Here is a 22,784-nt window from a genome sequence, read left to right as displayed (position 1 = left end):
GTAGCGCTGTAGTCTAGAAGCTGCTACAGTCAGTGACAGTATCGTCACAGTGATAATCTGACCGCATTATGTATTAGACAGAGGTGAGAAATGGACAAAGCCAGATGAAAAATCTAAAGAAAACGCTTAATTGCCATCGGCTTTAAGCATAAAGTATTTTTATTTTTCCCCCCCAGGATTTCACATACTTTGTAAAGTTTTCGCAGCGTGACGTCATGGAGCTTGGAGAATCATCATTCATCATGACTCAAAAATACGGTGGCTAAACAACATAGAAACTGAAAAGGTGTGCCAGTATCACTCTTTCCACCTGTGTCCGCTCATTCCCCAAATCAGCATTAGGCAAAAAAATCCAGACTGAAGAACGTGAAGATATAGTAAATATACAGCACCTTGCAAAAGTATTCATTCCCCATGGCTTTTGATCTATTTTGTTAGATTCCAAACTGTAATTTAAATATTTTTAATCTGAATATTTATGGAATGAGATGGATCTGCACAAAATAATCTAAGTGAAATGAGGAAAAATAAATAACTAAATTATATATATATATATATATATATATATATATATATATATATATATATATATATATATATATATATATATATATATATATATATAAAGAATATTTTTAAGAAATAAAAAGTTGAAAATTGGCATGTGCATAATTATGTATTCACCCCCCTTTGCTATGAAGCTCCTTAATAAGTGCTGGTGCAATTTATTACCCTCACAAGTCATAAAGTCATATATTTGTTAAAGCTGCAATTTGGAACTCCTCCCCCCCCAAAAAATAAAAAATACATTCACAGTAGCCTTTTTATTTGACAATTTATTTGTGAAATGTCTTCTAATTAGTAGAATAACACCTTAGCTGTTCACAATGGCTACTCCTGCAAGCCTATGACCAGGTTTTCAGACTGGATTCGGGTTTGAATTTCCCGGGCCCTGTCTGCGGATGTAACAATGTGCGCGGTATGTTAAGATGGGTATGTGCAGTTTCATTTTTCATCAGCAGGTGGCAGTAGCGATTCGAAATTTAATATTCTATATTCAGTAGCTTTAAATCAAGTTCACCTGTGTTCAATTTAAGTGTCACACACCTTTTCTGAGAGGACTCAATTGGCTGCAACACCACTTAGCAAGAAGCATCACATCATGAACACCAAGGAGCTCTCCAAACAAGTCATGGACAAAGTTATAGAGAAATACAAGTCAGGACTAGGTTATACATATATTTATGATCCCCCCGGAGCACCATCAAACCCATAATTGACAAATGGAAACAACACAGGGCCACATCAAACTTGCCAAGACATGTCCGACTACCAAAACTCACAGACCAAGCAAAGAAGGCATTGATCAGAGAAGCAACAGAGATTTCTACAGCAAACACGTGTCTGTCCAACGTGTCCATAGAACCACACCGTACACTCCAGAGCTGGGCTTTATGGAAGAATGGCCAGAAAAAAAGCCTTTACTTAGTGTAAAAAATAAGAAGGCACGTTTTGTTTTGAATTTGCCGAAAAACGTGGCTGACACACTAAATATATGGCAGGGGGTGATGTGGTCAGATGAGACTAAAATTTGAACTTTTTGGCCACAAAGGGGTAATGCTATGTCTGGTGGAAGCCCAAGACATCCCATCACCCCTTGAACACCGCCCTCACAGTGAAACATGATGGTGGCAGCAGCATGCTGTGGGCATGTGTTGTAGCAGAAGCAAGGACTGGGAAACTGGTCCGCATAGAGGGAAAGAAGGATGGTGCTAAATACAGGGACATTCTGGAGCAAAACCCGTTGGAGTCGCCCGTGATTTGTCGATTGGGAAAAAGGTTCACCTTCCAGCACGACAATGACCCAAAGCATGCTGCTAAAACTACGCTCGAATGGTTTAACACTAGCACTACTAGAATTCTAAAACAACTCGATCTCCCTGAGCCGTCATTTTGACGGCTTGTACTCTCGCCTAATAATAGTAATCGCCTAATATTTCATCACTGGTCTTGGAAAAATAAAAATGAACTGCCTCGTCTAAAAGAAGCAGGCACCGAGGCTGTGAGCTCGATGGCTTCATATTCAAAACACATTCGAGCTGTCAAGACAAAGCCTGCAGACACAATACCTGTTCCACATGTGCTAACGCAGATATGCACACTAACTTTGGCAGGCTGGAGATTCTCACTCCATTCAAGTTTCCATCTGTGTCTGTTTTGTCATCGTTGTTGTATTTAAAATAACATTTTTTTTTTTTATTTTGAAACGGTCCCACAATAAATTGTGCCATGGTTTCTTCATAGACTTAGTTTTTAATTCTGTCTATGGTAGCCTTTTTTTTTTTTTTTGCCACAAGCTAGTTCGAAAATAATTAATTGTTAGGTGTTGCTACATTTTGTCGTGATGTATTCCTGCATTGTTGTAACATTAAAAGTAACCTACAAATTCTCAAATAATGTTAAATGTCGCTGGCATGAGGCCAGAACCTCCCATGTTCAAATTTGGTCAATTTGATATTTTTTTTTCATGTATTGATGCTATTGGTCAGTCCCCACGAGGGTATGTTATTTTCACAAATGAAAATTGTTGAAAATGACTTGCTCTCCTAAATGATGCACAGTTAATGGCTCAGCGAACATGCTGTCTTTTTGGTTTCTTGCAAAGTGATGGTTTTGGAGATGTACGTCTGATGCCAGGGATACATTAAGGTATTTTCACACTTGACAAAAACTTTTTATCAGTCAATTATGAATGAATTATTACCCCCACTTTTTGAGTAATTATGGTGATGGAAGAGGGGGAAAAAGGCTGCGGTAAGCTGGAGCAGGGCATACTCCCGCCACTCGTTCTGCCCAGACAAGAATGGAGATCAGATGAGCAATTTAATTTATGCCATATCTGTATTAGTAAGCTGTGACCACAACTGCTAGATATTGATATTCAGTGTTAACTGAAATCACTGGTTAATGTCAGATACTGAATATTATTGAAATACTTACTGAGTCACTTGGAAAGTGTGCATGTAATGGTCGATTTTCAGTGCAGACAGATTCAAAATAATAGGCCATATATCAAGTTAAAGCCGGAAGAAACACTAGCCCTCTCAAATAGAAAGTAAGAAACAGTATACCTGTCCCAAACATAAAGTAAGCAACACTAGCTGTCTTAAACAAAAAGAGAAAAGGCTACAGACTCAATGGCGCAACCAGCCTCTCTCCTCTATCATTTTCAGCAGTAGAGGGAGGGGCTGATCCACTGTCTTGATGGTTCCTTCCAAGCAATGATATTAACCGTTAACATTGCATCCTCCATCCATCCATCCATTTTCTTGACCGCTTATTCCTCACAAGGGTCGCGGGGGGTGCTGGCGCCTATCTCATCCTCAAAGACAGTAAACCATTTTCAACACTCAGATTAGTAAATAATTTGTAAAAAATAAATCCCACACGTGTGGAATGACCAATAGTATAGATCTTTGACAAAAATATGAATTTTACCAAATTGTGACATATGAAGTTTCAGCTCGATGCCAGCGAAATGCTAGTTGTCCAAGTTTTGTGGTTATATATATATGTTGGGTGCTCCTGCAAGCCTCTGGCCAATAGTTTTCAGACTGGATTTAGGTTCAAAATTCCCAACCTCTGTCTGCAGATGTGAATTCATGCACGCATTGTGTACATAAAGAAGGGAGTGTTCCATTTTTTGGCCGCACCTGGCAGTAGCGATTCGAAAAATTTCCTGCATTGAGCAGCTTTAAGCCCTTCCACAGTTAACTACTAGGCATATACATGATTACAGGGAGTTCCCGAGTTACGTTCCTACGCTGGCGACGTAACCTGAATTTCAACTTAGGTCGGATTTCACCGTTAAATTTGCTATTTACATCAAAATACTTTGTACAGTAATTTAAAAAAACATTTGTGTAACCTGGAAGAGTCTGAACCAATATTTCGTGTTTCCGCACGGACATTGATTGTTGACGGACGGAAGAGCGGAGCTAATTCACACTTAGACACGAAAATGTGAGGCGCCTGATGGCGAGCCGACCCGCTCGATGGATGTCTGTTGCTAGAGGTAACATCAACACAACTTTAAATAACTTAAAAATTGGGTGATTACTGTGGGAAAGTAACGAAAAAGAAGGTGCTACGGACGAGGCATGAGCGCTGTTAAATCAAAACGACGCAGATCACGTACAACGTGGCTGCGCGATAGAACGTGCACACCATCTCGTCGAGAACACATTAGCTTAGCGGCCTGTTAGCATCAAAAAGTCACGTCAACTAGGTGGCTTGCTACACGGCAAAATAACCACCGCTGATTGTTTATCCTAAGCCTGGTTCACACGGCAGGAGAATTGGCCCGATTTTAGCCCCGAATGTCCCCTCCCGACAATCGTAAGGACGCGCCGAGACGCAAGCGATAATCTTCACAGATAATCCTGATATCGGGAGGCGCCGTGTGTGGTGACAACACACACGGCGCCTCCCGATATCGGCGCTCGGAAGGACCCCCGACTTGAAATCGGGCATATCCAACATGTTGGATTTTTTGGCCGGTCTTCGCTCCGCGCAGCAGATTGACAGTGACGTGCAGCCAATCAGAAAGCGAGCCAGCGAGGAAGCTGGTGGGGAATCCAAAATCAAAACAGTTATGAAGCAGCAGAAAGTCCGTGCTCGCGCTATTACACTCTTTTTATTTATTTTTTTTAAATTATTTGTATTTTTTTTTTTTTTTTTTTTTATACACGCACACACATTCTCCACAAATAAACGTGGTCTCCGGGTGGGCCGCCAACCCGCGCCGCCAGCACCGAGCCGAGAGCAAGCGATGTCTCGCCAGTGCCCAGTTACGCTCTTTTTTTAAACAACACCTTTTCTTTTTATGCCGCTTTTTCGGCTGAAAACCAGGATCGACTCATGTTGACAACTCGGAAGCCACGTTTAATCTCGAGAGGTTTTTCAAGACTTCCCGTCACATTCTTGAATGAACTCGGCTCGTGTGAGGTGTGTTGATTGTGCAGTGTGGGGCGCACACCACGCATGGTACGTTCAAAACTGGAACTCCCATGATTTTTTCTCTTCACGTGTGGTGTCTCTCAAAGATTGGAAATTGGCCGACAATTTTAAAATCTTGCAGTGTGAACCAGGCTTTAGCCAAAAAATACGCGACCGCTTCAGTATTATCCAACCACCGTCTGCCTTTTCTTTTTCATAAGGAGTGCGTCTAATCAAGAGTGCTCCAGCAATGAACTTTTGTTCAGTTTTACGCCGAACACTATCTGTTTCCATGTCCTCCTCGCGTGTCTTTAAGCTGTGTATCCTCTTTACTTCCCTGCCATCAGTTTTCTTGTACACATTGCAAAGAATTGTATTTTTTTGCCTCATATCTGATTTTGCGAAACCAAACAGCCTCCACATGATGGTCCCACTTTGATGAAGACGCGACAGAACTGGCTGCTCACAGCCACATGCTCCGGCATTGTTTGTATGCATCAGCAAACGACGCATGTACGTCCAAAATGAACCTGACGTATGTTGTTACGGATTACCTCATCATGTCAATTTTATGATATTTAAAATTTGTATCACCCCCCAAAAATTACACCGGTAATATCGTAGAAGGTATGATATGGAACACCCCTAGTAACAAATAAGTTTAATTTTAATACAACAAAATGTCTGCTATATTGGGCTTCATAACAAAGCTAAAGACTTAGTGCCTTATGCTTATATTATCATTATTCACACCAGAAAAGTCATTTGGTCGGCTTATTTGGTCCGGACCAAAAGCAGACTTTATTCACACTGTAATTTTTGTAAGTGAACTATATTCTGTAAAAACACAATGCGAGTGACTATCTGTGCTCCCCACTGGACATAAATGACGAGGACGGCATGCAGAGCACAAACCTCGAGGAAAATATCTAATTTCTACATGCTGTATTCCTGGTCTGCGTATTTGTTCTGTAGATGCAAATTTGTAAAATTAATGTGCATGTCAAAAGCAGCTCATTCAATGCAGGTTCCACAATTCTAATTCTAATTTTGGAACAGCATTGTCACTTGTGTACAGTAGTAATCCGAAGGAGACTAGGTGCTCAGCGTGCCCCGACCCACAATATGCTGGCAGCAGCATCGCTAAACAGAATACTGTGGATTTAGAAAAACATTCACTACCGGGCAATTTATTTTCATCCACGATGCTTGGCTACGGTGGTTTGTTAAAGCCCAAAATGACTCGTGTCCTGCAGTTAGTGCGGGTCAGCAGTAGTTTGTATTCACACTTGAAGTGAACCGCAACGAATCAGGTTTGGAAGCGGGCCAAGACCACCTCAAAAAGTGGGTATCGGTTCGGTTGTGTGACCCGCACTAGGATTTGCTAGTGTGTATTCACACCTGTGTAAAAGGTCTGGACCGAAGTGGACCAAAGAGTGCAGGAGTTGGATTTACACCGGATGCGGCTGCGGTGCGTTCCGGCGACGCAACCAATTAGATTCCATTCATTCGAATGGTGCAATTTACACCGCTTGCGTGTGCGTTTCGTGTTGACTGAGTCTCAGCTGCGGCATGCTGCAGCCCATCCACAAGGATAGACCTATTTTCTAATTTTGCCGGATGCCGCATCGGTCGGCCTCCGGCAAATGCCAAGCTAACCCCGGGTTTACACCGGTTGCGTGTGCGGTGCGGCTGCGGTGCGTCTTGACTGCGTACTCCGGACTCGTAAATTTTTTGGCCAATCCACACCGGCTCCGCACAGCAGCGGTCCGGCAGCTCCGTCGCCGACCACTTCCCGCCGTGTCTCGCGTGACGGCGCGCGATCATGTGGCATTAAAAACAACAACAAACACACAGAAAGTCTGTGCTCAACAGAGAAGCAGAAAGAGAGGTGGACTTTTATTATTTTGTGGCTTTCCACCTCCAATATAAACCTCTCCTCGTCCATGTTCGCTGGTGTCTAAACCGTGAATGAGCACCTCGCACGTTAACTCCAGGCCCGTCGACGCCCACATCACGTGTTGCTAACATGCTTGCGAAATAGGAGCTGGCGAGTGTTTTTTCTTGAAAGGTAACCGGAAATGTATTTTGAAACTGCGTCGGTTTTCCTGTCCCGCTCGATGTGTTTTGTGCTAGCTTGCCATTTGCCGGAGGCCTACCGCCGCGGCGTCCGGCAAAAATAGAAAATAGGTCTATCCTTGCGGAAGGGGTGCGGCACGCCGCAGCTGAGACGCAGTCGACACGCAACGCACACGCAAGTGGTGTAACCTGCACCATTCGAATGAATGTAATCTAATTGCTTGCGTCGCCGGAACGCACCGCAACCGCATCCGGTGTAAATCCTGGGAAGCTAACACAAAACACATCGAGCGGGACAGGAAGAACGACGCAATTTCAAAATAAATTTCCGGTTAACTTTCAAAATAAAACACTCGCCATCTCCTATTTCGCAAGCATGTTAGCAAAACGTGATGTGGGTAGCCGGGCCTGGAGTTAACGTGCGAGGTGTTCATTCACGGTTTAGACACCAGCGAACATGGGCGAGGAGAGGTAATAAAAAATAATAAAAGTCCACCTCTCTTTCTGCTTCTCTGTTGAGCACAGACTTTCTGTGTGTTTGTCATCGTTTTTAATGCCACATGATCGCGCGCGGTCACGCGAGACACGGCGGGAAGTGGTCGGCGACGGAGCTGTCAGCCCGCAGCTGTGCAGAGCCGGTGTGATTTGGCCAAAAAATTGACGCGTCCGGAGCACGCAGTCAAGACGCACCGCACCGCAGCCGCAACCGGTGTAAATCCCAGGTTAGAGGTTTGATTTACTTACAGCTCTGGCCATCAAGTTTGACTGGGGGGAATGCACAAGTTTTAAGATTTAATCTCCCTGTCAATCCACTTTGGTACTAGCCAAGGTTAACCAGGCAATCCTCAAAGAAATGACAATCAGTAACAGCTGCTGGATGGTCTGTTGCTGGGGAGTCCACCTTATAGTGCCTTTTCCCCCCACTACGCTTGTTGGGCATGTCGCCTGAATTAGAAAAAAAATCGAAAGAGTGGAGCTCCAGCCGATGAGCGCCTTGGCTGGGAGGCCGCTCATTGACTCTCTTCACCAGGTACACTTGCCGGGCGTCCTACTGACTGCTGGAGAAAAGGGGTATGTGTTTAGTTGGCATGGGAGTGTGTTTGGTCTGCAGGGGAGGTATGGGGTGATGTCATGGGCGTCGATCAGTGAGGACACAGTCGTTTTATTGGGTTGGGCAGAGCTTATGCTTAGAGCAAGAAGGAACAGGGGATGCTCAAAGATGGGTGAATGGAGGAAAACACCACTTTGGCGATGTTTTTAGTGAGGAATTAGCATTTGGCTAAAAAAATAAATAAATAAATCAAATATTTTTTTTTTTTTTTAAATGAAGAAATAAAATAAAAATAAAGTTGATTTTGCATGATATGGGCCCTTGAAGAAAAGCATGCCCACCAACTATGTGGTGGTCCTCCAGTTGGTTTCTGTGTGCAGAGGGAGGTCCCTGCTGAAGTCCCAACTCCCGACAGTCTGCATGCTCATTAAATGTGTATGAATACTCAGCCTGGCAGTTACTTGCCAGACTTTCTTTTATTTGTTTTGCCTTTAATGCAGCTCTATGTGAGAATGGTGTCTTATATGAGCACAGCCGTCATTCTGAGAGAGTCAGAAGATGGCAGCAAAAGCACTGATGAACATTGGCTAGCCTTACAGCATGTACTGGGGGGAAAAGGAAATCAGTTGAGACTTTGTCTAATGTATGAAGTCCTAAATGATGACACCACAGAAAACTACTGCATTCAGAGTATAACTCTTATAGGAGTAGCAAAATGATAAATACACTGTGTGGGTGAGTCACAGCAACACATCCCACTCAGTGAAGCGAGTCGTGGAAGGGTAAAAAGGAAAAAAAAAAAAACTTCACAGATTCCTCTGAAAAACGTGACTAGTGTAAGCCAGTGTCGTCGTGTGTAAAACCAAGCACATAGTTTGTGTTGACTGTTCTACATAATTTCACTAATGGAGCACTTTGGTAACATTAGGTTGTACTTGTTTTTGACAGCCAAACAAGATTCAATTCAGTGAAATGAATAATTGCTATATCACTTTTAAACTATGCTATAAAAAAATATAGGGTGGGAACTTGGGAAGGCTGGAAAAAAAAATAGATATGATAAACACATTTATATATTACATAAAACTGCTTGCTGGATTAGAATGTTTCACCAAAACACTCCTAATAATGCGTATAGGCTACGCAAAAAGTGTAACACATATGCCTAACTATTTAATGGCAACTATTATGAAAATTACAGACCACATAATAAGAATAATAATAAAAATAATATAATAATCTTTACATCGCAAGATCTCAATGTGCTACAAGTAGGAAAAAACAAAACAAAAAAACGGCGTGCATTTATAGTTATTGCATGAATTGGTGCAGTGACTCGAATTGAGTTGCGAATTGGCCCTTGAAAAAGAACACTGAATCTGAATTTTTCTATTCTAGTCAGTACGCGTTGTAGTATATTGTCTTCATACGTGTGACTTATCTATGTGGGGAGTGCACATGCATGAAAGTGACATACGCAGTTCATTTGAGCCACAGACAATAACCTGGGTTGCTAATGTTGCTTATACGTATACGCCAGAGCAAGAAGTGTGTGTGCTCCCACTTGCTAAGCATCTTTTAACTCCCCCCCACATTATTTTCTGTCTCCAAAGCCAAAATGCCAGTGTGTGGCATACGATTGTACCAGGGTCATTCTGTGTCAATTCACACAAATTCCCAGAACGTCCCCAGTGATACCTCATTAATTTGCCTGATTTTATCCCATTAGTGCCTTAAAGGGATACTTGACTCATTGAACTATTTTCAGCAGTGAAAAGTTATTATTTTGTCCAGAATTAATGATAACGCCATTATATTTCATGTACAATTAATACCTTTAAAAAATATTATTTTCTCTTGCTGTTGACTGATGATGACGGCGCTGAGGTGTGCTGTGCTGAGGAAGTAGGTAACGACCAATCATGGCTCACCTGTTTTCTGTTGTTGGTCAGCAAACTGAGCCATGATTGGTCGTTACCTACTTCCTCAGCACAGGTGATGTTATCTTTAGTCAACAGAAAGTAGAAAATTACTTTTTAAAGGTATTAATCTTACATGAAAAATAATGAAGTTACCACCTTAATTCTAGGGATGTAACGATATCCAAATGTCACGATAGGATATTATCACGATATGAAGCTCACGATACTCTAACTATCATGATATTGTGGGGAGGTTAGCGATATTTAATGCACACACACATTGAGTTTCTCCACATACTGACTTGCTTCACAGACATATTATGTTCCCCTTCAGCTGACAATTAGGGTAGATTTTAAACAGAAGGGCTAAAAGATGCCTTACGGAAATTAAACTGCACTAAAAATCTGGCCACGGAAATTAAACTGCACCAAAAATCTAGCCACCAGAGGTTGCTACAACTGCACAAATGGAAATCAACCTGACTTTTTGAACAGATGTGTTGCATTTAAATATCGTGAACATGACGACGACAATATTGTGGCAGTGTTCATATCACAAAATCACGATATTGTGCTTATCCTTAGATCCCTACTTAATTATCGACAAAATATTAACTTTTTAGTGTTGAAAATGTCTCATCGAGTCAAATATCCCTTTAAAAGAAAGACTATAAAGTTTGGGCCTCCAAGCTCAAACGGTTTTTGAGTTACGGTCCTTCAAAGTGTGGGTGCCACGGCCACTTTTGAGCTCTGGGTATTGCGCAATAAATTTTGGACCATATTTGGAGGCTCGCATCTTAAAGGGATAGTTTGGCTTTTTTGACATGAATCTCTATTTCATCCTCACCTCCAGTGTGTGCGATCAGCACTGACTTACCCCTGACAGCGTTCTGTGACATGAGTTCTGGTCCGGTGTTGGACGAGAGGAAAATAGTCCAGCAAGCTGGCTGGGGTCACGGAAATAAAAGCGTTTTTCTTCTAAAAACAATTTGTGTTAAAAAAAAGTGATACATTTGCAATCATTAAACTCCTTTTCTGATAAAAGTCAGACGCCATTACCGCCAAGCACTACTTTTCTGTTCATTCGTATCACTGCGCGGCGCCCCGCATGCACCTGATAGACGCGCACTAATCTACAAGTTTTTTGTCTTTTCGAAGGCGGAAGGATCAGGTGTCTGCAGCGCGTCGATTAGCAAGGATGTAAATGAAAAAGTGCAGTGTGAGAATCCATTGTAAAGAATGGTTAGGGTTTGCATTATTCAAAAATTTGGTGCCAACATTTTAACTTTTACTGCAAATGAATATCGGCTTCAAATATCGGTTATCAGCCTCCTTGACTACCGATAATCGGTATCGGCCCTGAAAAAAGCATATCGGTCTCTCTCTAATTCTGGTCCTGTCTATCAGATCTGCATTAACAAAGAGCATAGTGTACTATTCTTAGCGATATTAGCCCTTGAATAGTGGATGTATCTGAAACCACTTAGGACGTCCTGAACAAAGAAAACCTCAAGGTTTAGAGTTGGTGCATACCAAAATTGGAGATTCCACTGGGTTTTGCACATTTTAGCCACACTCACTCATGATCTCATATACCTATTTGCAGAAGTGGGCAGTCGGTCGGGAGTGACGGACTGTCCGTTGCCGATGGACCCCCGTTTTGCTGCTGCTATATTCATTCGGGAGCAGCGACTAGCCATTCCTAAATCGTAGCAGCCGCTCTTTCTAATTTCAAATTAAAGCAGTTGGAGGCTGGTAGATGAATGCCGAGCCACAAATACATGGGGGTTCACTTTAATAACTATTCGAGCTGACAAGTCTTGATGGTAACTGTGCTATCTTCATTAATGAAGGTCACATTACTAGTACTACTATCAGTGAGAATAAATCAGAAGTTAAGAAATGTTGAAGACATGTTTCAGAAGGACATGAACTTCCTTCAAATATGAACGATATTAAAATGCAAAAAGCAGCCAGATTAGTCAGGTGGGCTAGGGAGAAATACTGAACACATAGTGAACTGAGCAACTTGCAGAATTAACCTGAGTTAGTTTGCTCTCGTTTAAAAAGTACTAGGAAACATATGCAGCGGGACAGTCAGCCTCTCACAGAGAATTGTTGGGTATGCATTTGTCACAGTAATGGCCACAGCTCATGAACTTGAAACCACACTGAATATAAAACCCATATCTATCATTTTAACCGTCCGTCCATCCATTATCTGAGCCGCTTAAACGAGCTCCAAAATCACATGTGAAATGACAACTTAGACCAACTGACTTTAGCAAGTTAAAGCCACATCAAAGATTTCCGCTTGTGTTTTTTCCAATCCATGCTTCTTTGTTCAACAAGTTGGCCAATGCAGAGTAAGGGGCAATTTGTGTGGGTGGAAAGGCGCCGTTACCACTTACATGGTGTGTTCTAACAGGAGTGTATGAGGCAGCATTTTGGACTGCCACAGAATTAATTCAAACCTCATCACGTGGCTCCTCTAGGGCAAAGCAAAGTGCTGCACTGAGCTCTCAAGTGCCGTGCTATGTTCTGCACAGCAACAGAGCAGGGTTACTTTCACGAGAACCAACACATTAAACAAATACGTTTTGAACGTTTAGCATGACGTTGTAAAACTATTAACCATAACTCAAACCATAATTTACATTAATGGCAAAAATAGAAGCAGTGGGCACCAACCCCAATTAAAAGTCTCACATTTATGGTGCATTACAGTCTGGTGAAGTGTCAGCATTGTCGTGGTGAGATTGAAAACACTGTCAGATGGATACATAATGTACACTTTCTTCTGTGGAGAATTTCAGCTATTTAAAAAAAAAAAAAAAAAAAAAAAAAAAAGAGACTGGATGATATTTTTGCAATACCACATACCCTTCAGCTTACATTTTTGAAAGCAAACAAACATTGTGGAAGACTAGAATGAGTTGAACTGATTTGACCTTGTTCTGTTTGTCCTCACTGTAGGTGGCTATGGCCTACATTACGGATGATGGAAAACTCACAAGTTACAGAACATAACAGTCTGTCAAGAATCAAAACAATTTAATAGCACCTGCAATACACACAATTTTGAAGACCTGTCTGCAAGATCCACATGAAAACTGTGCTTAACAAATTTATTAGATCATTGACTCTTGGTCCAAGAGCCCATCCAGCATCAAATAGATTTTACCTTTTTTACACCAAGGGTTAGGGTTACAACTGTCATCTCTCTATTACGTCATCCTTACGCCTCACTCTCCAGCCATGACTAGTCTACGATTGATTGATTTATTTTACTGTAAATTGTTTTAATTGCACATGGCTTTATTGTACAGTGTATTGAAACCATATACCATGATGATGTTTGCACTTTAAATAAACTGATTGATATGCTGCATCTAACCTGTAGAACAGGGGTCTCCAAGTTGGGTCCTCGAGAGCCCCTATCCAGCCTGTTTTCCATGTCTCCATCCTTCAGCACAGCTGAATCTAATGATCAGCTAATCAGCAAGCTTTGCAGAAGCCTGATAATGATCCCGATCATGAATCAGGTGTGTTAGTGGAGAGAAACATGGAGAACAGGCTGAATAGGGGCTCTCGAGGACCCAACTTGGAGACCCCTGCTGTAGAATATTCTTAATAAGAGGCAATAAAGGCAGTTGATGTGGAATAACTCTTTTAATGTACTAACAGTACAGTATCTATAGTACATAGTCACTTTATTTCAAAATGGGTCGACTCTATTAACTGAGTAACTACAACCTGACGGGTACAAACAAGGTAAACATAACCTCGTTCTGAGGCTGGAACAAATAAATTATATTGATACGGTAATTGAATTATTATGCAACATGAATGTAATTATTACATGTATGGAAAAGGGTAGCAACTTAACAGCCAGTGTCAGATCTTCCATGCTCTTGAGGGTCTGTGAACTGAATTGCAATAATAAAAATCTATACTTCAACCACATAATGAAACCCAAAGCAGCTAAACTACAAACTACAGTGTACTTTATATTCATCAGCTCAATAGAGTAATGGATGAGCGCTTCTTTTACATTTTAATAAAAGACTGTGGACGTAAATTTAATCTGTAGTAAATAAAAAATAAATAAATAAATAAATAGTAGGAGTGGGGCCAGAGAGCCCTACCTTCAAATTAGGTCAATGTCACAAATTAATGTCATCTTCATCAACTAAAATGATCTCACATATATGTGTATATTTGCATTATCAATGAGGAAAACTGTGTATGCATGAGTCTTCCCATTACTATATGCTTAGATCTCCGCACCTGTCACTCTGTGCCTTCCTCACACATGAACTGTCTCTTCCTCACGCTACCAGGGAAAGTGGGGGGTAGAGGTGACTATGCGCTGCCCATGGCTGACGTGATGCAGTGCAGTGAGCTTGTCAGTAAACTCTCTTTGTCTCTCCTTGCCTTGTGCAAAATTTGAAATCTGAAGCCTAGGAGACAATCTTCACATTTGAAGACTGAAATGATCATAAAAAAAAAGGCATTTGTAGCTCAAATGCAGTCGTGGGGAAAGAAAAAGTATTATTACATCACCCTTGTTCCTTCTGGTCATTGTCCATTTTAAATGCCCGATATGACAAAAAGGTACACTTGTCTGGAGAAACATGACAACAAAAAGAACTAATAAGAGTTTCATTTAAGAGCTAGGCATTTTCCAAGGTTATTTAATAATAACCAAAATCACTCAAGTTCAACAGTAGCATTGTACCGCTGTTTCTTAGTCTCAAGATTTCCCTTTCGTGGTACAAGGCTAAATTAAAATTAAAATAAATAAATAAATAAAACAACAACAACAACAACAAAAAAACTTAAGCGGAGCAGTTTTGCAAATCAATTTTTTCCTTTGAGGAGCAACTTTCTATTTTTGTGGAGCTATTTTTTCCAGTTAATCCCAGGGACCTGAAGCAATGATTAAAAACAAAACAAAAAACAAACAAACAAACAAAAAAATGACGTAACGAACGAACAATTGGTTTTCTTTTGTACATAATCGAGTTTTTATTTCTTAAATTCACATGGTGTACAGCAGAGAACTGTATTTTCATGTATGGAATAGAGCTTTTAAATTAATCGATTAATCTTTTGTAGCCATTTTTAATATAAAGTTGTCCAAATCCTCAGATTTCAGCATATCAACAGTAATAACTGATTTCTGTAGTCCTTCATGAAAGAAGATCAAAATAAGACATTTGCAAACATCTGTTCATACTTTGGAAAACAATGGCCGAATCGGTAACATAGTACAACATCAATCATCCTTATTTTTTCTTTTAACCATGGTTCACAACCATATTACATGCCCCTTCATCTGACCATTGGTGTGGATATTCAACATAGAATGGCCAAAGCATGCCTTGTGAAAATTAAACTGCACTTGAAAAAACAATCAATCAAATCAAATCAACCTGGCTTTTTTTAACAATGTGCTGCTTTTAATATCGTGACATGACGACAACGATCTATTGTGGCAGTTTTAATATCGCAATGTCACGATATTGCCATTATCATTACATCCCTACTCGGCATTAGTAAAGCTTCCTGAGCATGCATGAGGAAAGATGCTCAAAAGTGTCTCAGAGAATGCACGCAGTTAGATATGAGAGGGTACGCCTCATCTATATGTTGCTCCAAACAGAGCGCGTACATTTCACAAAATTGTGCAGCCAAAAAAAAGTGTGCAGCAGTGCACCTTTTCTGACTGAAGCATAATGGCGAATATACGTTTAGTGTGACAGGCTTTGGTGAGGTCTCTGCCTTCTCTGAACCTCTCCATTCTATTCCCAAATGACAAGTCATACTGCAGCCTTTGCAAGTCGTGTTTTTATCATATTGCGATTATATTGCAAACGCAATTGATCATTCAGCCCTACCACAAACTCTCCATCTGGCTCCGACCAACTCCTCCCCACCTCCACACCCTTCTTGCCTCATAAAACAGGTGATGATCTAACTTCTCTGGGACATTAGTCACTAAACAACATGTCTGAAAACCTGAAACAAAAGCATCACATCACTGTTGTTGATGTCATCACAGCGCCAAGCTGAGCAAATTAATCCTTTCAATGTGCTATGACTTGTTATGTTGCGTTTCATGAAGACAAAGGGCGGCTTGAAACTTGATTTGAATGCTTGATGTGGAGCCAGCGGATGCTGGACGCTATTGATGTCAGTGAGGAAAAAATGCCGCAAGTCAGCCAAAAAGACTGAAATAGATGTAAAGGGGTATACAGTATTGCCACAGAAGAAGTAAGCATGACCACACAAAAATAATGGCAACACCACCAAGTGTTAAGAATGTAGAATGACTTTCACTGCAAGATGAATGTAAAATGTCAAAAACAAACCTTAAAATTAACAGCTATGTCACTCACACACACCTACATTACCGATGTTATTGCATGAATAACATTTATAAATATTGGGACACTTGCTAATTACGTTTTCAGGAAGTGAAAATAGAACACAATATGGATTTGGCCTCTCACATGCAGGTATAATAACTTTTGGGAATATTGTACTTTCAACAAAATATCGAAGTGTGCCTGTGAATTTTTGTCTGATCACTCAGAATAACATTTGAATGGTTAGAGCTCGGTTCAAAAATGTTTGTTCTAATCAAGTGCATTTCAAAAGATGTCTGATGAAGCTGGGGTCAATGGTTATGGAACAAGAAATCAATTTTTTACACACCAAACTCTTCAAACCAACACAGTGAAAATAAAATACATTTAGAAAACTATATCAAAACTAGGGATGCACGATAATAACGGTGGCCGATAATTATCGGCAATTATCGACCAATTTGACGTCAAATAGATAATAGAGAAATCTGCCGATAATTATCGGCAATTTCATTTCATACAAATACACGAGATAATAAAGAAATCCAGCAATAATTATACACATGCCACATTGATCCATCTATTGTGGTTGTGGATCATATCAATAAAATTCTGCTTCATGGTGCTTTACATACATTGAAACATTGTGCAAAGTTTATACAATGTTTCAATGTACTTGTTAGACTTTTAGTAGGACTCAAAAGTATATTTGCATTCAAGTTAATTTTGCAAACAATTATCGACTTACTTATCGGTTATCGACATCGGCACTTCTAAATTATTGGTTTATCGGTTTCGGGTTTGAAAATAGCATTATCGTCCATCCCTAATCAAAACAAAGGTTTTCCTTGTCCAACGACATACAATATATACGAGTTTGATCACATCACGGTTAACCTTCGTAGCCTACAATACAGATTGTCTTTAAAATAATTTTGAAGACGAACAAAATGCATTGACCTCATTTGACTGAATGCACAATGTTAATCCAAAACAGTACCCGATTTAACATGTAAAGTGTACATTTGATTGCACTCAATGATCTGTTTTGATTCTGTTTCTGGGTTAAAACTTGACAGCGCCTCTTTCCTGCATAGCGATTTTCTATCCCACAAAGTCTCACCGACATTGGTCTTGTTCACTTTTCCACCCTCTGACTAAAGTAGAGAAGGAAACGCCTCCAGGAAAGCAACAGAGTGGATCGCCACACGGCGACATGTTCAGCTGAGGCATTCTTAGAAGTTGAAGTACACAGAGATAAAACTGAGAAACAACAGTTTTCTTATTTAAGCTCAAACATAATAAAACAACAACAAGAATTCAATCCACCCATTTTCTATACTGCTTCATACTGTTCCACGTCACAAGCAATCTATCCCAGTTGACTTTGGGTGGCTTGACGACATTTGATTGTGAATGGCGTCTAGTGGCAATTGATCACTCCCAGATGCACAGAACCAGCTGTGTGATCCAGTAGCATCAACAAAAATAAAATTATTTTTGGTTGAACTTAAATGCTCTCTGTGTAGCCATAATGCGACATCTGTACGCTTATGAGTAATCCTTTGAGCAATTCTGTCATCACTCCACCCCTGCCACAAAATACATCTGTCGTCATCATCATCATCATCTATTTTGTATGAATTTAATTCACAACAGATATAGCTACATAAAACGGTGCTAATTTTGTCTACTCTATCTCTAAATAGGAAAAATTGTGATTTACTTTGATGAGCAAGACAACTTCTTTTGAAATGTCATTGCAACAAAAGAATTGAGTCCGCTGTCGCGCTACATTACACATTATCTCAGATTAGGCACATCACACGCGGGGAACATGCGAACAAACATGAGCCAAATAGCTCTTCACGTGTAAAGAGCAAGAGTGTGAGGCGACAAGTTTATACCCGGAGGAATTGCAGGTACGAGAAAGTATGACAGGAGGGTTAACTGTGCTGTGATCAAACCCACTTAGATCTCAGGCTGACTGGGTACCGCAGCTGAACAGTGTACGTTCACAAACGCGGAATCTTAGGTCATCCCAGCGTGAGGGGGGTATTGGCACATGAACACCGTTGTTCTTCAAAAGGGAAGTATGTCATTTCACATAACACTCCAGACAACTGACACTCACGCTGAGCAAAACCAGACGCACAAAGCTCCCAAAGAGTGTGTACATTTGGTGAAATCTATTGCACAGTGCACATGGGATGCTGCATTTCCATTATAATAATTACTCGACTTTCTAGGACTGAAGAATCTAGAAAACATTACAAATACCTTATCTTGAATTAAGAACACATTCATAAGTACACTGTACATTGACTGACAGACCAAAACAGCATGATGATAGTACTTAATATGATTTTCCCATTCTAATATAGGCGTCACCAACCTTCTTGAAACTTCGCGCTACTTCTTGGGTATTGGTTATTGCGAAGGACTACCAGTGTGATACACACTTCTAATATAGCACACTTTTCTAATTATTTGGGCAGAAGTCATCTCATCGTTATTGTGCCCACTAGCTTGATTGCTATGCTTTTTTTTTTCTTTTTAATTTGTCATTTTCCAAATTGTTATGCCTCCTGACGCCTCCATGGAGAGGTGTTCCGGGCATGTCCCACCGGCGGGAGGCCCCGGGGACGACCCAAGACACGCTGGAGAGACTATGTCTCTCGGCTGGCCTGGGAACGCCTTGGGATCCCGCCGGCGGAGCTGGTTTAAGTGGCTGGGGAGAGGGAGGTCTGGGTTTCCCCAACCTTGGATAAGCGGTAGAAAACGGATGGATGGATTTTTTATTTTTTATTTTTTTGCCTCGACAAGATGGCGTGCGCCGGTGTGTCTGGCGACTATTGTCTTGGCTGTTTGTTGATGGCGCTGTGAGCTACAGCAGCCGTCTTTGTCTCTCTTCTTGTCATGTGGCGTCTCGTCTTTTTTGTGGACCCGATTAGGACTGGACTGTTCTCTGCAGTTTGGCCGTGATATTCCTCGAGGAACAGTGTCGGCGCCCGGCGGTTGCGCCCATTCAGCGGCATGCCTGCACTAGCACGGTTTCTGATGGGGGAATGTCGGTGCTATCTGACTGCCCACCGGGCACCTGCGGGTCGCTTGTGTTTTTGCGCCAGGAAACAGGCAGCATTTGTCACAGCCCCTTTCTGCTGAGAGGAGAAGTCGGCGCTACTGGACAGTCTACGCTGGTGAGCTAAGATAGATGGCGGTGGAGCTGAGGACGTGAACGTCGCCGCTAAGCACGGTGATGTGTGCGGGGCGTGTACTGGATGGAGGTTCGATGCTTGGAGGAAAGGCAGTTTGGATGGGACGGGACAATTGGACCATTCTTTTTGTGTGTATAGTGCTCATCGCGAACGCAGCAACTGCTTGTTTATGAGCTAGCTTATAAGCAAACTTAGCTTGTAGCAAACTCGTGTGACGTCATGCATGCTGAGCTCACGTCTCTGATCAACTGCTGAAAGGAGACTGATTTCTGTCCTCTTTTATCTAAAAACTGCTTCAAACAAAGTGTATGTAGGGATGGAAGAATATTGATTTGTTGTGATTGTATTGTATTGTTTATGTTATATTATGTTTGTTTTTTGTGTCTCTGTAAAGCGCTTTGTGACAGCTCAGGCTGTTTGAAAGCGCTATATAAATAAAGTTTAGTTGAAATTGTTATCAATGCAAGTGTGCTTTAAAAAAAAAAAAGTATTAAAAGTAACACACAGTTTACTGGTAAATTGCTACTTTTTTATGATTTAGGATAGCAACATGAGAAAGGAGAAAAAGGATGCATCTCTCTGGTGATCTAGTTTTTACTTGTTGTTCCTTAGAGGACGCCTGGTGCCCATGGGCACCGTGACCCTAGTGAAAGCCAAGGCGATAAAAAAATAAATAAAATAAATTAAAAAAAAACACTGCCAGATGTATGAATTACTCAAATTCACCATAATTATAACATATCCATCATCTTGGAAGGGGGATCCTTCCATCTGTGATACCTCCTCAGGGGTTCTTTTTCCCCGAAATGAATTTTTTTTTTTTTTAAGTTTCCCTTGCACGGATGGGGTTTAGACGAGGAGGGGAGTTTGTCAATCTTTGTGAACTGTGTGCTTATGAAACCCTTTGAGAATCTTTTGAAAAAGAGCTATATTAAAGAAAAACTAAATTGGTTTAATTGAAATTCTAACAATATTACAGATTTTTTATTTTTTTTTTAAGTGGTGCACTGCATCATAATGGTGTTTCCAATATTCTGCCTTATTTCCTTTAGCTGCATGAGTGAAAATACTACACACTCTTCAAAGATTCCATACATTTGAAACCAACACCTCTGTGAAAGGGACACAGTTGCCAATAAAATATTTTAAAGCAAGATTTGTAATCATCCTGTACTTCGCCTTGTTTCGTCAAGGGACTTGATGATGTCCTGGCATCTGCTTAAAAACAATAACTGTTCTGTTCCATGCTGACAGACTGAACAAGAATTGTATCTAAAGAAAAAGCAGAGTTATGGTTCTGTTATTGTGCCATGTGTTTGCTCTATTTCCGTTGCAGTGTTGGGATGCATGTCCACCAACACCAAAGAATCACTGAGTGCTACAGTTGTGTTGTCTAAAGCGGGAGGGAATCTGCTTATCCCAAAGTTGACATTGGGAACAGAAAGAACGGCGCCTGGCGTCTTGCAGCGGCCCACTGCAGTGAAAGTGAGCCCCAGTCAGCAGGCCTGCACGCAGGGAGGAGGCGTCACCGGCTGGCCGCGCCGCCTACATCACAAATCGAAGTGGATAAACAACACGGGACTCCTAAAGTTGCACTCAGACCCCTGTGCGGATGCAGCGGCGGGGGAGCCAAGCCGAACGCTGTCTTCCCGCCGGAGGTGTGACATAGCCGCGCAGGGAAACGCTCTCCCGCTCTCCAAACGTTCCCCTCCTTCTCGCCAGCGACGTAACAACATGTCGGCAGAGGACGGCCATGTTTTGCTGGTTATGTCGACACACGGAGGAGGAGGAGGAAAAGTAGACCCGACGTTTCTCGTTCCCTGACTCTCTGCCTGGTTTCCTTCCTCCTGACGACTCTGCGACGGCGTTTCAGAGTAGAACTCGAACATAGGGGGGCACCAAAAATGTCCAAAAACTTAGTGGGACATATTTAGCGCGCAGGTGGAGATAATAAGCAAGCAGGCAAGCAAAGTTCACGCGGCGAGACAAGTTAAATATTTAGACGCAAACGTGGAGTCTTTAGTAGATGAGAAGATAGAATGGTTAAACACAAATACGCTTACATGCACTTATGACTTGAGGGACTTTGGAGCTACATGAAAACTAGATTTATTTATTTTTTCTTACCTGGCCACTGTTCTGTAGCGATGCTCGGGTAGCGTGCGTTACAATCCCAACCCACAGAATGCGTGAAAGACGTTTTAAACGCGGTAGCTCCAGTAGCTGGGCAGACAACAGGCGACAGGAGGGAGAAAAATTGTCGATCACAAGGAGGATCTTCTACGCCAAAAGCCACATGATCGCCGACGTCAGAGTACGTATTTGCATGCCACACCGGGGCACCGGTATCCGTCCATAGCGACTGCGTGCTGCTGGAGCCGTAGAAAGTTCACAGGAAGGCGGTAGAAAGTGGACCAACTCTCCTGCCCGGATGACAGAGGATGTGCCGACGCATCCATGAAGCATGACGGCCGGTGTTTAGGTGAATCAAGTCCGTGTTGTCACTGTGCTGATGTCTGCCCTGGTCTGTTCCGACCTCATTGAATATGAAATCATCAAGAGGGGGCGTGGCTTTCACAACCAAGCATCGCCCCCTCCACGTCCTTTCTACCCCATGGCGTCCTCTGTGCGTGCGTGACCCACACACACAAACTGACTGAGCCTTGTGTCTGGAAAACTATCACGCAACAGTGACCTCCTCTGGACTTATTGATGAACTGATGGTGACCTTGGCCGACAGTTGCGTTCCAGCATGCATCTTCTTCATTAAAAGAAGATGCATGCTGGTACAAAACTGTGTTTTCGTGTTATATCAAATTAATGACTTCATCACACAGTGTGGCACGGTGGATTACTGGTTAACACGTTCGCCTTCTAATGCTGAGGACGCAAGATCGAGTCAGGGTTTCGGCCTTCCTGGGTGGAGTGTGCATGTTCTCCCCGTGCCTTTATGGGTCTTCTCTGGGTACTCCGGCCTTCTCCCACATTCCAAAGACGTGCATGGCAGGTTAATTGTGTGTATACACACACTCACATATTTTGGCTGAATGAAGAATATTTCTGCACCTAAAGAAAAAAGTAACAGGGCCAAACTAGTAGAAGCTTCTTTCTTTCTTTCTTTCTTTCTTTCTTTCTTTCTTTC

General features: G+C 41.7%; 1 protein-coding gene across 1 annotated transcript in view; it reads right to left on the bottom strand.

The window, feature by feature from the left end:
- zhx2a (zinc fingers and homeoboxes 2a) overlaps window positions 1-22,169 on the bottom strand; it is an 85,044-nt gene extending 62,875 nt beyond the window's left edge. The window contains exon 1 of the mRNA XM_077528113.1: window positions 21,770-22,169. The gene's annotated coding sequence lies outside the window, so the exon portion shown is untranslated. The remainder of the gene's footprint in view (window positions 1-21,769) is intronic.
- Window positions 22,170-22,784: the final 615 nt, after the last annotated feature.

Source organism: Festucalex cinctus, chromosome 7 (assembly GCF_051991245.1).
Source record: "Festucalex cinctus isolate MCC-2025b chromosome 7, RoL_Fcin_1.0, whole genome shotgun sequence".
Taxonomy (NCBI): Eukaryota; Metazoa; Chordata; class Actinopteri; order Syngnathiformes; family Syngnathidae; genus Festucalex; species Festucalex cinctus.
This window is presented reverse-complemented; position numbering and strand designations above follow the sequence as displayed.